We start from the raw sequence: 22,179 nt of genomic DNA, 5'->3' as shown, positions 1-22,179 counted from the left end.
GTTTAAAATCAATTTTCTTTTTAGTGATGTCCCAAACCAAATGGTGACTTTGGCATGATGATCTTATTAGCCCCATCGAAGAGGTCAAATTTATGTTGGTATAGTGTTAGTTGTTTTATTTTTTTAGCCCCATTAAAAAAAAAACAACAACTACAGGATACATTACCATGAAATGTGGTGAAAGGATGTGGTATGGGTCAGGAATGAATTTTGGTGTAGATTAGGGGGCGGATCCAGGATTATTTTTATAACTCTCTTTGACATGGAGGGATAGGTTGTTAGCTTTGGTGTAGATATCCGCTCTCTGAGAACCACACTATATTTACATTGGAATGAAAATCAAAAATACCACTCAGCCTCTTACAAAACTGGAAATCCCCTTAAATCAGCCAATATTCATTATGTTAGGATTTCAAATGGATCTATGGTTGTTCTGCATTCACATTTGTATGCGTATGTTTGTTTCTAAATGTGGAAGGTGTGTGTGTGTCAATAATTCGGCATGTGATTGGATACGGTCTCCTGCAGCCGTGGTAACAGCTGTGAATTTATACGCTGTAATTGGCTGATGAAACACACATAATTGAATCTGTAGAAGTAGCAGGAATATTACAAACCCCTGACCGAGTGTGTGCAGGTTGCTCTTTGTCGGCGACTGTGACAGCATTTAAAAGTAGCTTCTTTTCTTTTTTTTCAACGAAAACAAAAAACAATCAGCATATTTAAGAAGGTTCCCAAAAGCGACCCCCTGGTCTGCTTCACTAGAAATACATGCCATTTTCCCAGCGTGTCAAGTTACAAAGAGCAAATCGCACTTGGTGTGACAATACATAAGGAGCAGAAACCACCTGGTAAATTTTCAAAATGAAAGCCCTTGTACATATCATCGCTCTAACAAGGTAATAACTGTTGGCACCAGGGAAGCGGATTAGAGAATCAATAGATACAAAAACGGGAAAATGGCGGCTGAGGAAGGATGGGACATGGTCAGTACCGATTAAACTGTTGTGTGTAACAGGAAAGCAAACACAAGAATGTAAAACATTTATTCTTAAATAAAGGGAGAAAAGCACCAGGCAGATATTCCAGTGGGCAACAGTTTAGTGCACATTGTTGATATTTTCCTGTTAATGCACAACATCCGTATTTCCTTTGGTACAACATTAGCCTGAGGAAATGTACCACACCAGTAAGTGTACTGTGTAGACAGTGTGAAACATGCAAGTGAACAGACTAAAGGATATTTGATGTATTAGATATAGGTGAGGATGCAGAGGGGCGCAAAGCAACCTGTGAATTGCCTCATTGTATTTCACAGCATATAGAGATGAACACCCTTTAATGTAAATAAATGTGATATATTAGCTGCTGACATAAACCTATATGTATGTCGACTTCATCAGACACTGTCGTGAAATAACCAATGGATATTCTTTGCAACCAGTGCACAATGACTTCCTGTTAACAATAGGAAGTTAAGACAAAATCTGTCTTTTTTTTACCCTCTTCCGTTCCTATCTCTGACGACTGAAACAAAAACATGCAAATAAGCAGACGTTATCATAAATTCAGGTTAAAACACAGTGTGGATGAGCAAATGATTTACAGCTATGTTTTGCACCACAACAAAGAAGCTTGGGAACATTAAACATCTCTAAGTTATTTCATCCTTCTTCACCAGAAACAGGCAGATGAACAAATTATGAAAATCCTGTGCAGGTGATCAAAAGTGGTCCAAAATGATTTTTTAGCTGTCTGGATTAGGACTAGTAACTGATTTCGGTTTATCTGTGCGGTTTAAATATGTGTACAGCTGATCACACAGATGCTGTCATTAACCGCTTTATACAGAATTCGTCTGACATGTACAGCATCTGGAATATCACGTTAGAATTTGTTGCAGCACATAATCAGGCTGTAATTAAATATGGAGGTGATTCTGAGTTGCCCAATGAATTCTGTCCAGGCATAAGTTTCATTTTTATAGAGAATGTTTGTCACTTCATTTTTATTGTATGCTATATAAACATTTGAAGTCGAATATTTTATTCAAAACTGGATTACGTTTTTTAATATATGAGATATTTAACACTTTGCTGTGTTCCAGTTTCATCAATGTGAGGCACATCCACAATGCATGTTTTGTCTGAGCTGGGAGTGAGGCTTGCACTGGTGGGGGAAGATTTGGACAAACATAGGATGAGACACGACTTGTTTTCTGTCCACATAAGCTGGTCTACAAAAATGGCTGCTTAATCGTAGTGTCAAAATCGAGTCAGATCTAGATCTTTTCCTAAACTGCTGACAAAGCATCTCTGTTTTGTAAACATCAATGCCTTCAATAGAATAAATCATAAAACACAAGTTAATGACAGCCACTGTATTGACAACTCCCCATTGGTTTGACTGGAACATGCCAAGGAATATAACTAATCTGTCTAGTTTTGAATTCTCTACTTTTAATTTCGGGCAGATTGGGTGGAGGCGGTGGATTGCTGCCTCCGGTCAGATTGAAAACGACAACACATATAGTCTTTGCAAATAGAAACGATGTTAGTGTTTATTTGCATATAGAGCAAGGAAGTGAGATCCTTTTACAATAGTTCACTCATTCTAAAGCCAGGTGTGTACTGACATGCTCTGAGCTGTGACCCAAGATGCATGTTAATGATCATATATGACATATTACAAACAACACAACCAAAAACAGTAACATTGGTGCAATGTTCACTGATAATTGGTTTTTGGCCCAATGATCTACCTGCAAAGTAGCCAACAATATCCACTCAAAGGGACAACGGTTGTGTTAAACAATTTTATGGTTATGGTCAGACACTGGCAGTGCTTTAGTGGAGGTTCACCAATCATCGGACTCAGTTTAAATACATCAAAACTCCACAGAGAGTTGACCCACGATGCCTTTCTAATTATTTAATCGAAACCACAGCTGCTTCGTTGGAGGGGACCCACCAATGTTTGGTGCTTTGTACACTGGCTGTCCATTGCCTTGTAACATAACCCAGTCATCAATAATGTTTGCCAGCACAACTTCAGTGGGAAAACAGTTTAGTGCTGTATAAAAGATATTAGTCTCTCCCTCCCCTTATATTGTGAGGAGTACATTATATATGTACCTGGGAGACAAACAGCAGTATCCTGTTTGAAAGTCCAGTTTTTGACAATGCATCCACCAAAACCCACACAGAGAAGGGGAGAAGGTGCAGACTCCAAACAGAACAACCCTGTGCGGACTTTCTGTCAGGTTAGAACCAAGAGCTTTTTTGCTTTGAGGCAACACTGTTGATCATTACATTAACACTAATGTTTGCTCCCGATTATGGTGCCATTTCTAAAAAAACTCTCTGCAGTAAACTCCGAAGAGAACAAGTCCCATATTTATTGTCCCAGACTTATTAATTGGAACCACCCAATTGCAAGTGCCACTAGTCAACTGGAGCAAAAGTAAACATTGTGGAGTTTAGATAAAGTGCCCAGAAGCAGCCACGTTGTCAATGTTGCGTCTGTCTCTCATCAGCCAGCCGTACCAGTGCTATGATGGTTAATTAAGAGGTTGTAGAACAGCAGACAGCTCGCTCTGTTGCTACGACCGACCTCCCTAGTTTCCTATCATTCTGAATACAAATACGGTACCACTGGAACTCAAGTGCGTGTGTGTGCTGTCTGTTAACGTGACTGCAGTCTTGGGTAATTAGCGTGATCTCATTCTGTGGGACTCAGTGAAGAGTGTATTAGTTTGGTGCTGCACGGACATGGCAATGCCAGCCCTGTGGTACAAAGTACTTAGTAAATGTGTGTAGTAGGAAATGAAAGGTTACGTGTTCCGATGTTTGACTTGTATTAATTACCTCAGGGTTTGTCAGAAACCCAGGACACAAACAACGTTTTGCTGAGGGAGAACAATTCATAAGAAGACTGACAGTGAAACCCTTACAAACGTTGTAATTCCACTTTTTTTTCTTCAACATATTTGCATAATTACCTCTGTATGGTTCAGAGTAGTTTTTTTAAAATTGCTTTCCCTTGGGATTCAAATTATAAAGCCATTCATGCATTGAAGGTACTGCGGCAGAAAACTGACAATGTGGGTGTTGTGTTAATTCTGTTTGTCTGGTTCAGACCTAAAAATAACTCAAACTTTGGTGATTTTGAGCTGGGAACTGTGCACCTGAAAGACATTCTGACACAATGTGCTGGTATACAGTAGAAGTAAAGCCATTATGTTGCATTTACTCTCCCAACATTCAAGTTTTAGCTGAAGTGCAGGCTATACAGGGACAGCCATCTAAACTTGTCCATGCTGTTCTCAAGTGAGTATGTTATGCTGCTGTCACTAGTGACTAGTTTACGCTCACTATAAACTAGTATGGCACATACAACAGCCAAGTGGACAAGAGAAAGAGAGTCAGTGTTGAACTTTAAGAGCAACATAACAAATTTGAAAAAGCTATTCTCCTTTTGTATGCTGGCATTTGTGTTAACAGTGTCGGATCGTCTGGGTCTATGCATGGTTTGTTTGGTTGCATTGTACACAGCTGTTCTTCTCAGGAGCAACTGCAAACGGAACTGAATCGCTCTGACAATCGATATTCATGTGTTAAAACAAGCAGGTAAACAGTCTGAGTGAGAGTAACGAGTAAAGTTTTTTAATTTTGGTGTGTTCTTGGCAGGCTAATGTAGCCAGTCTTTACCAAAAGGTATGTGGCTGGTGAGTGCATTGTTGTGCTTATATCTAATACAGACAATATGATATGTGGGTGTGGAGTATTTGGGGAGCTGACAGCTGTGTCACTAAGGTAAAAGTAGTAACACAACACATTAGCTTTGCTCCTGAATAATTCATAAAGAAGTTTTTAATTAGTAATGTGTAACGAGTAATTGATTATAGTTATTAAGAAGCCTGGCCAACACTGGATAGTGTCTGTTCTACTCTTATCTCCCCTCCAATAAAACAGTTTGTAAAACTTTCAATTAAATTCCGCTTGTTTTATTTGTCCAGTCAGTTGTCCAGTTATGTCTTTGTAAACAAATCCTTAATTTCCTGCTGTAGTGTAGAGTTTTTCCTCACCATTAAAAATATACTGGGCAGGTCACCCTGCCTGAAGCGACTGCTTCCCTTACAGAGTTGCATCAGTCCAAAAACAGTGTTTTATTATCCCAATGAACTCTAAATGGTGTTTCAGGGGATTGTCTACCTTCGAAAGACTACTAAGTGGTCACATTTAACGATACTGTGGGATCCCAGAAATTTTGCATCTAATTATGGCTAATTGTTTTTGAAGGGGGCTTTAGTAGTGGATTTTGTGAGGTTTTCCCCACCAAACCAGCAGCTTCAGGCAAACATTACGGGAATCAATGTTGAAGAAGAACCCTAATGTTGGTGAAGGTGAAACCCTTCAGGTGATATCTATTCCTAGCCTCCATTTGTTCCTTCCTGTGCCTCTGCCACATACAGAGAGGTCCTCTCAGGGTTCCTCACTGCCTCGGCCGCTGTCAGCCCGGCTTCCTTGCGGCTCTAGGTGTTGGTGATGAGCAGCTTCAAACCTCATTGCCCCCTCATTACAGGCCAAGCCCTGCTGGGATTGCTGCCTCTTTCCTCCTCTCCAGGATGTCACTATCAAAGAGTCAACTCACCCACTGCTGGACGGAGGTAGACTTCTGAGAGCCTCTGTGATGTGTGTATGGTGGGGTATGTGCAAAAAAAAAGCCAGTTCCATATATATTTGCTGAATACCTCACATTCTTTCCATTTCCATAGCTTTCTACTGTATTTTACTGTATCCACTTTAAGTTGCTTGTCCCTTAAACATAAACAAAAATGTTATTGATATAGTAAGCTTATTTTAAGACTTTCCTACACCTCACTCTTTTCAATGCAACCTGAAAATCACTGAGTCTCTCAGTTCAAGGACAAAAAGGGAACCAACGCCACAGGTGGTCATCTGCAGGGTCTTGCTTTCTGTTAGCAGGGAAACAGTACAAAGGAATTATAGATGTAGTGGTTAAGTACTTATCCGATTTCTAGCCCACACTTAAAAAAAAAGAGATATAAAGAGAGGTCCACCACTGTTGGGCAGCCGCTGATTTGAATGCCATCAAGGTATTGTTTTGCTATATTTTCCTCTTTCCTTGCCTATCTGAGTCATTGTAATGAGGTCATGTTATTGGTGTTTAGTTGCAGCAGAAGGTTCAGTATATGTAGCAGCATCATACCACAGCAGTACATCAGCACACCGCCTTATCACGTATGCCAGCCATCAGAAAATAATTGAGTCTGCTCACAGCTGCTTCAGTCGAAAACAGTAAACATGTAATTGTGGAAAGGTCCAGGGGGGAATCCAAATATTGGTTTAGAAATGAAAACACTAAAGGGCTTAATTGTGTGTTTCATTTAAATCATGCGCTGTCTGCTCTGATGTACAGCGCTTTAGGAAGGGGACATGCCAAAACAATGCCAATCCTGTGCCCAATTTCCAGCATACCCCCACAGAACATGGCAACCTCACTGTGATGTGTCTGCATGCTGTGCTATATAGCATATCCCTCGGCCATTTGTTTTGCCTATTTAAAAGCCCTGCACCTGTCTCCCTTGAGAGTATCCCTCCACCCTGCAGCAGGTAGCACATTCCAGCGCCACTGGCCACCAAGGCTCAAGACTTTATTACCTCCACAGGCCAAGGGGGAATTTGTGTTTTTGTTTGATTTGTGCCTCCATCTTCCTCTGTTCTTACCTTTGAAGCAAGAAAGACTTAGCCGATGTTGGCAAGGCAGAGTATTGAGCCCTGGAGAGAAGCTATGAAACCCCTACATTTAAATTTAGCCCTCCGTTTTATCTTGGCTTTCTCATTAGCAGCACCACAGACTAATTGTTATGGGTTAAGTCCTTTTTGCTGCTGGTTCTTTCACTTGTTCCTTGCTCTCTCACTCTCACTCACTGTTTTTTTTCTCTCTGCTCTTTTCCAAATGGCACAATAGAAGGGGCGGTTCTTGTATGGTTGTAATTAGCTTTTACAGCCTTGCTGTGAGTGGGGTCTTTTTATTTACGTATTGTAAATGTACTCGGCCTGTCAATTTATGGCCTAACCATGCTCTGGGCAATTAGTCGGCAAACCCCCCTTCCACCCAAGCTTTCATCACCATCGTCGACAGTATTATTGCAAACCCTCATTTTTACATTGGTAGATGCCCTGGGCCTGAACAACTTAAAAAGACTGGGAATTTCTAAATATATATAATGATAGGTTTGATATAGTTGGTAATTTTGCAGAACCCCAAACTCTGAATGGGAAAGTTATCAACACCAAAACACAGCAATTATTGATGACTGATTCCTAATGATTCAAGTGGTATGTGATTTTCCTTCCATACAGGAAATTATAGCTGTAATGTGCAGACTCCTCTTCATTAAGCTTGATGTGAAGCATGCATATATACATATAAATATGATGGATGGATGGACATATCTGGGTGCCTTAGAATTAGAAGGGATGAATCTAGAAACTTACAAGTTGGATGCACGGCATTGTGATGGTGTTTGAAAATGAAATTTAAATCTGTCCCGATTTCTTTTTATCAGACAACAATGTCCCCCCATTCCAAACTGAAATGCAATCCCAGAGTTTTTAAAATGAGGGCTAGCCTAAATGTTTTGAAAACAATTTGGGTGGTTCATATATATTGTTGAAGGAGCAGATGATGACTTATCAAAAGCATGACAAAGAAAACCACCTAAAAATACCTGAGATTTCATAGGAGGAAGACATGTCCCTGCAGTCATTTCTTAGCAGTGAACGCTACAACATTTCCAGCTTAGGTGAGTACACAACTCTGAGAGTGGAGACATGAGAAGGCCACAGTCAACACAATTTACTCTTTTTCTTTTATTAGAAACTGCCCACATAACTTCCGCCCTGAGGTGTTTAATTTCCTAGATTGACAACAACTAATCAGGAATATCCACCTCAGTCTTCTGGACAGCCATTTGGATTCTACTGCTCCAGTAAGAATGACAAATCCCCACCCAGGGGAACACTTGAACTCCTATTGGCGGTCTCATCACTGAGCTGTGGTCTTTCCTTCTTAGCCCAGATATTGATCTGCTGCTTAGGCAATTAGTCTGAGCAGATGCTTTTCCCTTCTTATCCTCTCTCCTCTCTGCTCTGTAACTAAAGGTCTCAGAAAATACAGAAGGATTTCCTGGAGTCAAAAGAAGCCAAATAACCTGCTCTTTATGTCCCTTTATTGTGATCACCCCCGGGCTACAGGGGTTAGGAGAGGTGTCCACTGTTGATACAGCTCAATCATGCCTCTCTTTCTTCCTCATACTGCACCAGGGCTTGCAATTCAGGGGCACTGTTGCCTATAGATTAGAAAAAATAGAGAACAATGAAGGAGAGTTTGGCATAGACACTTCTCCCATCAATACAAGCAGGTGGCTGGGAAAGAAATGCTCCTTTTAATTAAACTAGAACAGGCTTATGCAGCACTCAGTGACAATGGGAAATTAACTAAAGTTTAAACTCAGAAACCAATAGCTTTTCTGTGATGTAGCATATCCCGGCAAGTCACACATGCCTCTTTGTCAATTGGATTGTCAATTGCTGTGTATGAAGAATTGAATACAGTGTCTACTTCTAACAGCAGAATTCCATTTGGGTAAACAGTAACAATCGATGGACGTTTATCTTTTCATGAACACAAACAACTCTCAACCACCTTCACCGTCGTGGAGCTCTATAATAAACGGGAGTCGCACAAAAGGAGTTGTTGCCTTCACTTAGTCTATTTGCCATAGCGGTTTTCTCGAGATTAATAAACTGCTTAAAATGGGAATAGTAAGACTTACTGGTGAAGTCTGCAGCTGCTGCCTTGGAAGACAGTGAATTCAAAGAGGATAGAAGCAGCAAGTCCCCAAATGTAAACAACCATGTAAGTCGACTGTCCATGCCCTTGGATACAATCCATATGAGTACCTGAAAGTGGACTGGACCTTTTGTTAAGGTTAAGGTATGAGCATGATTAAAAGTTGCAATGTGGGAAAGTTCTGTCTTTTGCCGAAACCGCCCAACCTTCCTCAGCCCCACCCAATGCTGACTTTGTTACTCTGTAAACTCTGTCTACTGACTTCCTCTTATGCTACCATCATAATGTAACACGGTCTCCAACAAATCATGTTGAGAAATAACTGGCAACAACAAATGTGTTTTGGAGGAAACGTAACACGGACATTAGATACATCAGAACAGTTTTTTTCCAAGACTGCTTTCTGCAAGTTAGGATGTGAATGGATGACAAATCATGTTCCTTTCTACTGAACACATTGGGGCATTAGTGTGATACCAATTTTAGAGAATGCTTCTTCCACACTTAATTGGACCTTCAGTTATGTTTCATTTATCACAGCTACAGCATCTCTATTACATCACATCTTCAGCACGTTTTCTCATCAGGTGACTTCACCTGATCCAACAAAGTTTTGGGTCTGTCCTAACTGATTCTCCTGCGAGATCTCACACCCACACGTCCAGAGAGCGCATTTCACATCTCACAATTTAGGAAAAAGGTTTTCTTATAGGAGTTGTGTGCCATTGGCACAGCTCTAAATGACAATTGGCTTAAAAATAAGACATCACATGTAGATTTTCTTACAATTTAAAGTCTGATTTCCTCTATATTTGCAGTGTCCACCGTAGCGTTTGAGAGCCCTGGGACTTCCTGGAGGAGACGGTGCATGTTTGGCATATAGGGGATGATGCTGGGCCCTGATATGGGTTGCACTAATAATGGAATCAGAGGTGCCATTTAGAGGAGAAAAGTGTGAACTCAGCTGAACACATCGGAAGCAGAAAGATACATCATAAAAAAACAAAATAAACATTAGAGAAATTGATTAAGTGGTCACGAAATTAGAATCAGTTAACAGTGTTACTTTAACAAATCTTAAAAAAATGTAATATCTCAATATGTATTTTTCTCTCCTGTTGTTAAGCTTTAAATGATAAGGTTGTGCTGTGTAGCAAGCCTTTTGTCAGCTATGCATCCATCAGTGGCAATGGCACATCTCTCCTCCTGACACACCAACAGTCGAAAGAAAGGAGGGAGGGAGGGAGCATCACTTAACTGAATTACTGGGTGTCACTGTGTTGAGGAGGCTATTACAAGCTAATGACCATTGCCAAGATTCCCTCATGGCTGTAATGACAACAAAGATTTTTCCAGAGGTTACACTTGCATGCACGCACACACAGTTATACACATAGCCACAGGTGTTAGAGAAGGTCTGTGCTTGTGCCCATGTGTCAGTTTGTTAACCCTAAAGGTATGGATGCATGGTTTGCTGCTGATGAAGGAAAGAGCGGAGAGTCTGTCATTGTTATCCTTTCTCAACTCGCCTCATCAAATTAACACTATTAATTTACCAATTGACAACCCTTTGTGCCCTCGACTGATCATTTTTAACTTAGAGTGTCTGAGAGAGGAAAAAAGCATCAAGACTTTTAGTCAGCTAATGGAGCAGTGACTGTGATTATTGTTTCCCTACTTGGAGGAGAGTTTGTGTGAAACTAATGACTTCTAAGGGGTAATTAATTGATTCTCAGCCACCTGAATAAGCAGAGTTTTAATAAAAAGTGACAAGGAGAACAAGTCCCAAAATTACCATCCCTCCACCATTTGAGGAAATGACTGCAACGGTTTGATTCAGTGGTGTGGGAGCAACATAAAATGTCCCTTTGAGATCCTGCCTCTCAGCCATAATCTGTGAGAAATGTACACCATTCACGGCAAGAGCTTAGAGGCAATTTGATATAGGTTTTTTTTATGCTGCAAAGTCTTTGACTTGGAAACCCTCATTTACAGTCTAAGAGCAGATCTGTTAGCGACATACACAAATCTTATGAATTACTGTCTCTCACTTTGATAACAGTGATACCCACATACAAGTGGCTTCTTAAAAGAAGTGCGGTACCTTATTTCAGTGAAATTTCTGGAAAATGTATAATCAGCCCATGCTGTTGCAGAGGAGAGCAGTGGTGACTTGGCACAAGGTTACAGTGGAGGAGCTGCTTGTAGGTCAGTGTAAACCTGTGTTCAAATTATACAATGTCTTATTTTACCTACTTTGCAGATAGATAGATAACAAAAATACTGCTGTTTAACTGAGAGCACCGAGCCGCTGCATCTGCAGATACGACACCATATTGATGGTTGTGTTGAGGTGCAGCTGATTGTAGTTGTTCCTGTGTTGAAGTTTTTACGGTGAGATCTATTACTTCAGTTCCTTTGGGCCTTCAAAGGGCTGCTGGGTTTTCATCACTAGCTTTACATAAATATGCACCGCACATAAACACAGGAATCCTCCATGGACATTGTGTCAGTCAATGAAATGGCTGCTTACGCTGTTGAGTGTGAATGTGTTATGAATCTCATATTGAAAGATTTGCATCGCACATTTTTATGTAAAGCTTTTCTATGGAGTACCTAGAACATAAAGACAGCTCTGGAAAAAAGCACCGTTTAGTTGTCAGTCTGATTTGTTGTTTGCGAGTCAAGACGATTCCCTGAAGAGTCACAGAGGTCTTATCAACACTTCACTTTGAAATGAGTTCTCCTTTTTGTGTTGCTTGTTAGTCAAGTAACATGTTATATTGCTCTATAGCATGTGTTCATTTCTTATAGTGTTTCAGAAGATGCACTTTAACCAGAGGTTCTCATGTCAAGTGGGAGCACAGCTAATTGACAAGTGCAACAACTCTTTTGCAAATACTGAATGGCTGTCAACAGTGGATACATATTAAAAACTCACACTTCTTTTGATTTCAAATTTCAAATATAGTTTACAAGCGTAACATGGGTTTTAATAGTAAACTTCACTTTATCTCTCTTTCAACACGTCTTCAATGTGTGAATCAAGTTGATTGACTCATTCATGAATGATGAGGAAGCAGAGCTAGCAGGCTACCAAATGCCTCCAAAAGCTCCACAGAACTGAAAATGTACCCAAATGCTATGTAGATTGGGAAAAATAAACAACAACAATTTCATCAAAATTGAATTATGCTTCTATTATCAGCCAAAGTGTGTCTGTCTCACTGGGCTACAATATACAGACACATTTTTCAGTTTTTTTGTTAACACCCATTTATAACAATGCCAGTGCCAATGCTAATGCTATATAGGACAACAGCACCGCAAACTACATTGTCCAAAATGATCACACAGTTGAATTACCACCTCTGTAAAAGAATGTCAATAAACACTGAGCATCATAATCTGCATGAAGGGAGAATTTACTGCTTCACTGTTTTATTAGACTGCATTAGTTTCAGCTAGGTGTACCTAAATAAATAAACTGCCAACTGACTGTGCAGTGTATAGTTAGAAAGGTCAGTTTAATGGCTCTAATCCTTCATGCTGCAGAAACATTACTGGATGGATCTAGCTCCCAATAAAACCCATGTGTGTCATGGGCCATTTTTATTATGTCATAATTTGAATAACTGTCCCAGATATACAGCAGTTGTGATCACAAGTTCACTTTTGGTGCATTGTGGCTGTAGTTTGGCGCCTTTATTTAATCTGTGGGACCTGTTTTTAATTTTTTTTATATAGGCTTACATTAGATCGAATACTTCACAACTTAACTTACAAATACATAATTTAACATATGTGTTACAGTATGGGAGTGCACTTAATTTTCTTGTTTCAATGGAACATGAGTACATCCCTCTGCAAATGAAGTTCAGTTTATACCGTACATCTGTAAAACCATTATAGGTTATAACCATAGACTGTATATATAGAGGTTATAACACTGATGTGTGTCCCTAGTTGAGCGCTGCCTGTTTAAACTGTTATACTCTGGTCAGTATTGAATCAGCTCTATCATAATTTAATACAATTTTTGGTGAATCGATCCTGAACTGCACCTTCACCAGTGAGGAACTCCACCGTTAAAACCACAGATTCCTTAAATCACAGTGTTAAGTGAAAACTTGCATATTCTGAGCGATTGTGCATGGTACACTATGTAATAGCGTTCATGAAACTTGAGGATACAGTCACAGCTTCTCACCAATACAGAGCTTTCACACAGTGAATCGCTGTATTGGTGAAAAGTTGCACTTGAATTGTTTGGTTTCCAAGACTTTGTAAGCATGCTCATATATCTAGGTCAGACCCCATGAGATTCAGGATGTTTCTCCAGCAGGTGGGTGTGAGTCCAGAAACACTTGAGGCATGTTGCTTTATTGAACTGTATAAGAGCTTGCAGGGCTTTTATGTACTTGCTCGCTGCCACCTTTGTTAAAACGAGGTTGCATGTTTGTAATTCAGGACTTCACACTAAAGGAATACAGTGTGTTCATGCTTAGTGTAAAACTGTCTGTAGGCTACATCACAGACTGTTTCAAATCCGTTTAAGGGAGAGCTGGATACCCTCTGTATGTATAACATGCTCCAAGCATTTGCTTGCATGGATGGACTTGAGGATTAATGCTATACCACAACATTCAGTTGTGCTGAAGTTGTCGAACAAGGTGGTTGACTTTGTACTCTTTCGGTGATGCAATTTTTTTTCCCCAGATGTTGTGGTTTTGGTAGCTCTTCATGACTATTTATACATATCTATCATTTGCCTTTTGAAGGCTCTTTACACATGTGTGTAGCATAAATAGTGTTAAGGTTCATCCAGTATGCACCTGACCCCTCCCCTGGGCCAGCTGTTCTGACAGCTTGTGGTCCAACACCTCACAATGAGACATTATGCTGTGGTTGTCATTTGATTTTTCATCTATATGTAAGTTTTTTTGCCCCTTCTCACCACGTCTAATTAAAAGGTTACCCCAGTTTAAGATGCCTCTTTTAATTTGTCTGTTTTAATTTAAAGAAAATTAAGGAAACTAAAGAAGCCACAGATGCACGCTGGAAGTGGCCAATTAAAGTTTTAATGTGGCTCATCAGCTGAATGTCTTTGATTTGAAGAGAGTCATCTTTAAAGACTGGATGAAACAAACTGTAAACACTAGAGCAGAGCATTACTTGTAAGATTGGAATAATACTACGCTGCAGCAAATTCAAATATTATGGAAACATTCAAACATTAATTTATCAATTAATTATTTAATCACACTGCTAATTAGTACAAATAATGGCAATCATAATACTTCCAGTTATACGGATTTAACATATTTGTTTTTATCAATATAATAGTTAAGTAATTGAGGGAAAAATAGTGGAAAATGTATATTCCATTGGCACAAACCAGCCTTGCATACTATACCTGTTCAGCACCTTCATCCTTCCAGTGTAATGAGGAGAGGACATTTAAATTGCTGGTGTCAATGTGAAGGATTTATGGATTATAAACTTTCAAATATCCTCATCCAGTGTGGCAAGCTGTCTGATAGCTTTTAAGATAAATTAGTGTTTAAATACAAAATGTTACTTTCTTGCTAATGGAATCAGCAAATACAGAGTGTTGTCATGAAAAAAAAAAAAGCAACACTCTATTTCTGACTGGAGACAGGCTGAGGGCGGCATGAATATTAAAAACACCATTCTGTCAAGCAAATGCTGTCAGCGATGTTCTCCGCATGATTTATACATTAAGGTAAGTTACAGTATGTCATGTATGTCACTTTTACATTTTTTATGACATCAGTGACTGAGCTGCCTTGGTTCTGGTGTGTGGCATTGGAGATTTAGGAGGGATGTTCATGGCCACTAATACTGATGTGTGCCCTTGTATGTATTTGTGTGTGTGTGTCTGTGTGTGTGCCACAGCAGGGTGGCAGCAGGGACTCTGCATTTCCATGCACGACACGTCCTAGGGCAATCGCCACAGCGATTTACCCTCTGCTCTGTTGCTGTGGTAACTGAGTCTCCAAGGAGGAGTGTGTGTGTGTGTAATGGGGGGTGGGGGGTCAGACAAGGGCCCTTATTACTTAAAGATGATAGCTCCCTCTCTCTTTCACGCTCTCATTTTCAACTCCTTTTTCACCTACTCTCCTTATCTCTGCATCTGTTTTCTTATGGCTCCGGCTGTCCTTTTCCTGTTTTCTCTCGACGATTTAAACATTTTACAATTTACACCTTTCCATTCCTTCACTGTAGTTAGCACCACTTGTTAGTTAGTGTGACATGCAGTATAGCTATGGCTGTACACCCCCTCCCCTTCTCTGAACAAGATTGTCTGTCTAAAGTTAACTGACCTGAATTGAAACTATACAGGTTTTGTGTTCCTACGCGGTGATATGATCCACAGGAGCAGGAGATATGCCACAGACAACGTGTTGAATATCACTCATCACAAATAACTATTATATGATGTGACAGTGCTATGTCACATCATATACATGTTTGGTAGGCACAAAACCAACCTTATAAGTTTTAAGGAAAGATGATGGTTTCTATTTACATAAGCTCTTTCTTAAGGTTAAAGGACCTTCATGATATTATACTAATACATTTGTGGTTCAGGTTGTTGAAAGATTGTGGTCATGGTTAAAATAAACACTGACAGGAATCAAACAGCCCTATCCCGTATTAAGGTCCAGTATTTTGTCGATCCATCCATCCACCCTGACCTCCCCCCTCACAGACTTATTGCTCTATGACAACATCACCTGACTCTCTCCTCCATTCCCATCATACAGTCCCTAGATGACTTTCTTATCAGAGATAGGGTGTATTTTTTTTTTTTTAGATTTTCATTGATTTCTGAGAGAATAATTTGTGGGGGAAAAAACAGAAACAAAAAACTGTTTGTCAGCAGGACTATGAAGACACTACTGAATGGATCACCACAAACCAAAGGGACATGGGCCAAGAAAGAGACCATTAAATGTTGCCGTTGCAGATCCAGAGTTTTATTTTACTTTATCATTGTGACACAGAATGTTGAATCACATGTTCACTGATTTCCAAAGGAATAACGCACACATCTTGATGAAAGGGAACTGATATTTATGCATACGTGCAATTTGGTGCAGCTGAAGGGGGCTGTTTGGTCTTGGATGAGGTATGTGCTCTCCTGATTGTCCTTCTAGTTCAGCAATACAATATAATACAATACAAACTTATTTATACTTTCCTCTGAGCCTTGAAAAACTACATTTATTTTTAAATAAAAACTGAAGGTTATGTTTGGCGACAATTACTTTGAGTAGTGCAAATATTTTCAATAAACTTAATCTCCACATGTTGTACTGAACAAAAAGTTTTCTTTCAACACAGCACCACAACAGCAATTTAATATATTATTTTGAATCAGACTGACATCATTTTATGAAATTTCTAATTATTGGTGGAAAAAACAGATACAATTTTAGATTTCTTCAAGGCAGAAGAACAATTAATGATTGAAATTAATGTATTTTACAGCCACTGAACTATGGAGGACATGCTTGCACATGGTGGACATCTCATGCAGCTTCAGAATCACACTAAATTTGATTGAGGTCTTATTTTTGCCGCTGCACATTTGCCCTCTTGTAGCAGGGGGTTGGTCGTTTATCCACCAGAGCTGCACTGTCAATCTCTGAGCAAGATATTTCAAAATTCATAGTGACAATCAGCTCACTCTTCATTAGTGCTACAGAACAGTTTGTTCCGCGCATCTGTTAATTTACTTTTCATTGAGGATTAAACCCCTCTCCATGTACCAGGTAGAGGACAAAAGACATCACAGCCAGGTTGTTTGCAAGGTCACCCGCCTGGAGAAATGCCAACGGCCTTTCAGCTGTTTCCCCCAGGACACCCACTCAACTCCAGCAGCAACTCCTTTCAACTGCAGCAAAGCTTACAGGTGCCTTGGACAGTCATCAATAAAAAAAAAATGTCCAGGCAACGTCTCATGGTTGCCCTTGTTGATGCATGTGTTAAAAAATTTGAGCGACATATCTGCACTTTAAAAAAGTAAAATAAATAAATATTTATATCTTTGATCAGCACTTGTACTTACTTTGGAGCAAGCACTGTGACCAATGCTTTGGCTTTGTCCTCCCACTGCAGGACACCTTCTGAGCAATGCTCATTGTCTGGTGAGTCAGCTTAAGTGCACCATCAGAACTGGTGTAGCGTGTTGTAGCTTGCGTGTTTACAGTAAATAAAACCACATTTTGTGTGTACAAATTGATATGCTTTATGTACCATATCATCTTCTAGATACTCTTGGCAGACAAGGAACTCTATCAGTGCTCCCTCTCCCTGTGTCGTCCTCAGCCTCTCTCTCATACTACCACTGATCTCGTCACAAATTCCTCAATGAGTAATGGAGAAAACCTTGTGGCAGAGAACGCACACATTCTCGCCCGTACACCCCAACCATTCCTAATCATTTTCACATTCCCTTCTGTGGCTAGCCATTTTTAAAAAGCCTGCAATGCTGTCAGGCGTATCGTAGCAACGCTGTTATTGCTTCTCATAGGTCATGACTGATGACTGAATGACATGACAGACAGGCTGAGGAACAGCAGGATTTATTTTTCCTAGCAGAACAAATTGCCCTTCCTTAGAAATTTAGTCTGTAATATTCCATTCCCATTTATTTGAAGTAATTAATACTCAGAAAAACTGAACAAAGCACATCCCATATCAGCTCAGTTTCCAATTACAGGGTTATTCCGTATTTCACATTATATCTCACACAACTGCTCAATATAACTAAACAATAAAACTATATGGGCCATTATAGTGTCTTCGCCTCTGCAATCTGGGTTTGTGACAGTTTCCTGGATTTGTCACAAACTGCTTCATTGACTGCAATCATTTATTAGAGGTAAATATTATTATAACAAGAATGGCAATAAGTAGAGTGCTTACTTCCACCAAAGCCAGGGAATCCTCCACAGATCTCTCTGTCACATCCGGACATCTGGATCTGCACCAAATTGTATGAATTCATTGATAATAACACAATACATATATGTGATTTAATTTATTTTAAGTACCAACCATTTTTCGCTGAGAAATTCACAAATTCCTCACAATCCTCCAATGTTAAAGGAGGTAATTGAAAAAAACAAACATGGATCAACCCTAAACTTTTATGGTTTATTCCTTTGCCCATGCCCCATTCCTCCACCAAGTTAGCTGCAAATCAGCTCAGTACTTTTTGCGTAATCCTTCTAACAAATAAAATGACAGACAAGGGTGAAAACAAAACGTATTTGGCTGGGGTAATTTTTGTCTCCTTCAGCATCTCACAATGTCAGTCTGCCTCTGCCCATGGGCCAATTCTGACAACTTGAGAGGCTGAAGAACATGAGACGCTCCGGGAGAATGCTTAATAGTCTGGATGAACCTTAATACACTGCTTAGTGCTTTTATTAAAGGTTTAGATTAGGGGCTGGAGAGGAGCGAGTTGTGCTCCGTGAGCCTGTGCGCCTGGATCCTAGAGCCTCGGAAGGCTTAAGGTGTGATGGAATAGTTATGAAAAGTGTGTGCGTGTGTGTGCGTGTGCGTGAGAGAAGTGAGAGAATTATAAGAAGCCAGAAATATTATGGAAATGGCAGAGATAAGAGAGGTAGTTGTGGTGAAAATTAGTTCTAATTTCAAGCTTCCTTTTAATTGTTTCCTGCTATTCTCATCAGGGGTCCAGGACACTTTCAACTGGATATAGTATGACTCACTTAAGTAATAAATATAATTAGAGTCCATTTAAATTGACCTTATGAGTCAATCTAATGATTTGAGCTCAAAGCTACTGTCCACCTCTCCATCTGTCAGTCCTGAACCACGAGTCTGATGCTGTTTATCCATGCACTTGGTATATGAAAGTGATATACAAGCTTCTTAATAGCTACTGAGGATGAACACATTATGATGTTGTTTGACTTTCATTCTAAAATTCTATTCTAAAAGAAACCTTTAAAAAGATGGGCTGTGTAGACCTATCAAATTTTGGCTGGGGGCAAAATGTTCCCACAGTGATGACTTGAATTTGCATGAGGACGGGTGGTTTGCAGTCTAAAGGTTTATATCCAATAAAAACAGAAATGGAAAATTCTTGGAAGAAAACCACTAATCTTGAAATATATTTCACATACTGTGATAAACATGCAAATAACACCAGTGGTACTAGTGACATGAATGAGTTAATACATGCCCTTGGGCACTGGGCTCAAAGGATATAATGACGCTCTGCCAACAACTATCAGATGGATTGCCATTCAATTGTGTGCAGATATTTATGGTCCCCAGGAAATGAAGCCCTCTCCTCTTGGGGGTTTTCTCCAGTGAAATATCTTTACATCTACAAGATATATTAGCTCAACATTTTTGTACATACTCATTGTCTCCAGACAATAGCATCCAAATTACTTGAGTGCTGCTATGCTTTTCTGCAGTATCACCATGAGGTTTGGAATTCAGCCTTAAAATTTCTCCACAGCTGTAAAATATATATACAGATATTTGAGTGCAGGAATTTAAGGTCTTTATAGAGTTTCGGGATCCCCTGAGTTCAAGATGGAGTCTTGAGAGCACTATCTGTATAAACACACATCAGTACTAAAAACCCACTGCACAACAGTATCCACCACAGTAAACTCCTAACACCTTCATTTACATTATTAGATTGTGAACATGAAACAAGTGTGGCATCTGCCTGAGAGAGTTCATCATCACAAACCTAGCACGATGAGAGCACTGGGACACAGTGGAGGGATGATCTTGTGGGCCTCTTGTGCACTGACTCTGAGAGAACTGTCAGTCTAACGAAGTGAGTGAGTAAAGGCAACCCTGTTAAAGGTTTTCATAATAAGTCGGCTCCAGTCCACCGGCCTGCCTTTTCTCCTTTTGTTCATTCCACTGATTGTCATGCCACTGTAGATGGAATGGAGATGAGACGGGAAACTGTGGAGACACTCACTAAGTTTGACATCACCTCTCAGTTCCACAGGGAGGAAGCCTTAAATCAAGCGGCCTGCAGAGGTCAAGGAGTGTTAGGCAACACTTCTTCACTGGAGCAATCCTCTGTATGCCTGTTGAGCTGCAGAAGAGGGACCAAGTCAAATTGCTGCAGAGAAAGGGGAAATAAATGCAAATAGACTATCTCATACAGTACAAATATATTTCTCTCTTTGTAGCATTTTCTGTCATTCGAATGTTGTATTGATTCCCCCAACTTACATAGGTTGTTTGGTTGTGCGTGGTCGGGGTCTGCCTTGGTATGACAGGAGGTTCTTTGTAAATGAAGGTCATACATTGTATTTCACAGCGTTTGCTTTGGTTAGGTCAATATCAAACCATTTTAAGATTGTTTTCCTTTGAAAGTCAACAGCATCAACTTTTAAAAAGCCTAAAGACTAAATGTTTTATTACTAAGTACATTGTCTGGCTGTTGAATAATGACTGTTTAAAGGCAGATAATTAGCTTTGGAAAAACGTTTTTTTAACTTGGGAGATCTTTTTATTTCAAATTTCTTAGTAAGAATCAGTGTTGGTTTGTTCTCGCCAATTCAGCAATTATTCCCTTCAATGTTTATTTGGTTGCAACCTTTTGGTCTTTAGTAGCCTGCAATTCTGCACGGTGCCAGCTTGCTTGTTTGTTAACAGGTAACCTGGAGATGATTATCCCTTTGCTGCGGCTGCAATTGTGCAAATCCGGTTTTGTTAACCTCTCTGAAGAGAAAAAGAGGAAGACGGTGTTGTGCAATAGGAGTAGACTTGACGTTGGCTAATTATAAATAATCATGAAATATGATTATTAAAATAAAAATTATTTATCAAAAATAATTAAATTATTAATTGAAGATGATCAGTAATCAAATAACAATAAAACCACTAATGAGAAAATAGGAATTATCAATTAGAAAGTACAAGCTATCAATTAACAATGATAAGGTTATCAACCAAGAATAAGGAAAATAATTAGTCAAAAACAATAAAATTATCAATTTAAGAATAATACTATCTATATTAATAATTGAGAAAGGGGGGCATCACCCTGGTTACAGGGACCAACGGAATCAAGCTATAAATATCAGTCTCATATGATATTGGTTAAATTAATAATCTTAATAGTTTATATTAACGATTATTTAATAAACAGTGAAGGCTTCTAAGTTCGAGCACAGGCAATCATAAACACAGCAGCAGCACTTATCAAAATTCAGAAAATACATGTAAACCTGCGGTCTACCTATGTATGTCTGTCTGTGTGTGTGTGTGTGTCTGTGTCAAAGTGTCTCTCTGTGTGTATGTGTCTGTGTGTGTGTGTGAAATAAAGTTAGTGTTATTTAATGATTCATCATCTTAACAAACTTCCATATTTCAAAGATCACAACAGCAGCAGCATTTATCACAATTTAGAAAACACATGTATTCATCTATGTGTATCTGTGTGTGTGTGCATCTGTCTGTGTCTATCAAAGTGTGTGTGTGTGTGTGTGTGTGTGTGTGTGGGTGTGTGAGAGAGAGAGAGAAAAAGAAGGGGGCGTGGCGATGACGCAGTCACGTAGTGACATCACATCTTAGATGGAGGCCGACAATGTTAGGCTTAAAACTACAAAACAAAATGGCGGGTTCGTTATGAATTTAGAGCCAGAATTGAGGGCGGGTCTAGAGATGCATAATCTCCAATGGCCGCCGGACCACGTGTAAGACACAAGGAGGAGGCAGAACAAAGGGGTTCTTTGTTCTAGCTCAGTTTTGGCTTCAAAATGGCGGCCAGATGCGTTCAGGCCCTTTAAATATAGATTTAACTATGTTACATTAACTGTATTCTAAATACAGATCGGAACGGGTGTATAGGTCCGTTTAGAAGGAGAGAGAGAGAGAGAAGGCATACAAGGAGAGAAAGAGAACGAAGCTTTTAAAACACGCCAGAGATAGATTAACAGTGATTTAACCACTCCGCCCCTAGCGGACGTTGTGGGCTGAGTTTCTGATCGGTAAAATCACTGCAGACAAACACAGACGTTAACAGTGTGGCTGGAGGCTTTCCTCGCGGCGCTCAAACACTAACACAAAACCCGGAAATGAACCGGAAGTAGCGGCTCGTAGTAGCCGGTTAAACAATGAGACTCAGCGGTCTCGCAACAAATACAATCAAATATTAAACAATATGCTACGTATCTGCCCAGATAATCAAGTCTCTTACTGTACAACCCTCGCGATGTGCCTGCGCGTCTGCGCGAATGTGTCGGGGGCCAGTGAATC

The 22,179-nt window shown here is 39.7% G+C and overlaps 1 protein-coding gene across 4 annotated transcripts in view; it reads left to right on the top strand.

Moving 5' to 3' along the window:
- Positions 1 to 22,179, top strand: part of nlgn1 (neuroligin 1) — a 265,168-nt gene that overhangs the window by 30,159 nt on the left and 212,830 nt on the right. The window contains exon 2 of one of the 4 annotated variants that reach the window (XM_061078107.1): positions 4,880 to 4,905. The exons of the other annotated variants lie outside the window; for them this stretch is intronic. The gene's annotated coding sequence lies outside the window, so the exon portion shown is untranslated. The remainder of the gene's footprint in view (positions 1 to 4,879; positions 4,906 to 22,179) is intronic. 4 annotated transcript variants of the gene reach the window in all.

This window comes from Limanda limanda, chromosome 9, assembly GCF_963576545.1.
Source record: "Limanda limanda chromosome 9, fLimLim1.1, whole genome shotgun sequence".
In the NCBI taxonomy this organism is placed as follows: Eukaryota; Metazoa; Chordata; class Actinopteri; order Pleuronectiformes; family Pleuronectidae; genus Limanda; species Limanda limanda.
This window is presented reverse-complemented; position numbering and strand designations above follow the sequence as displayed.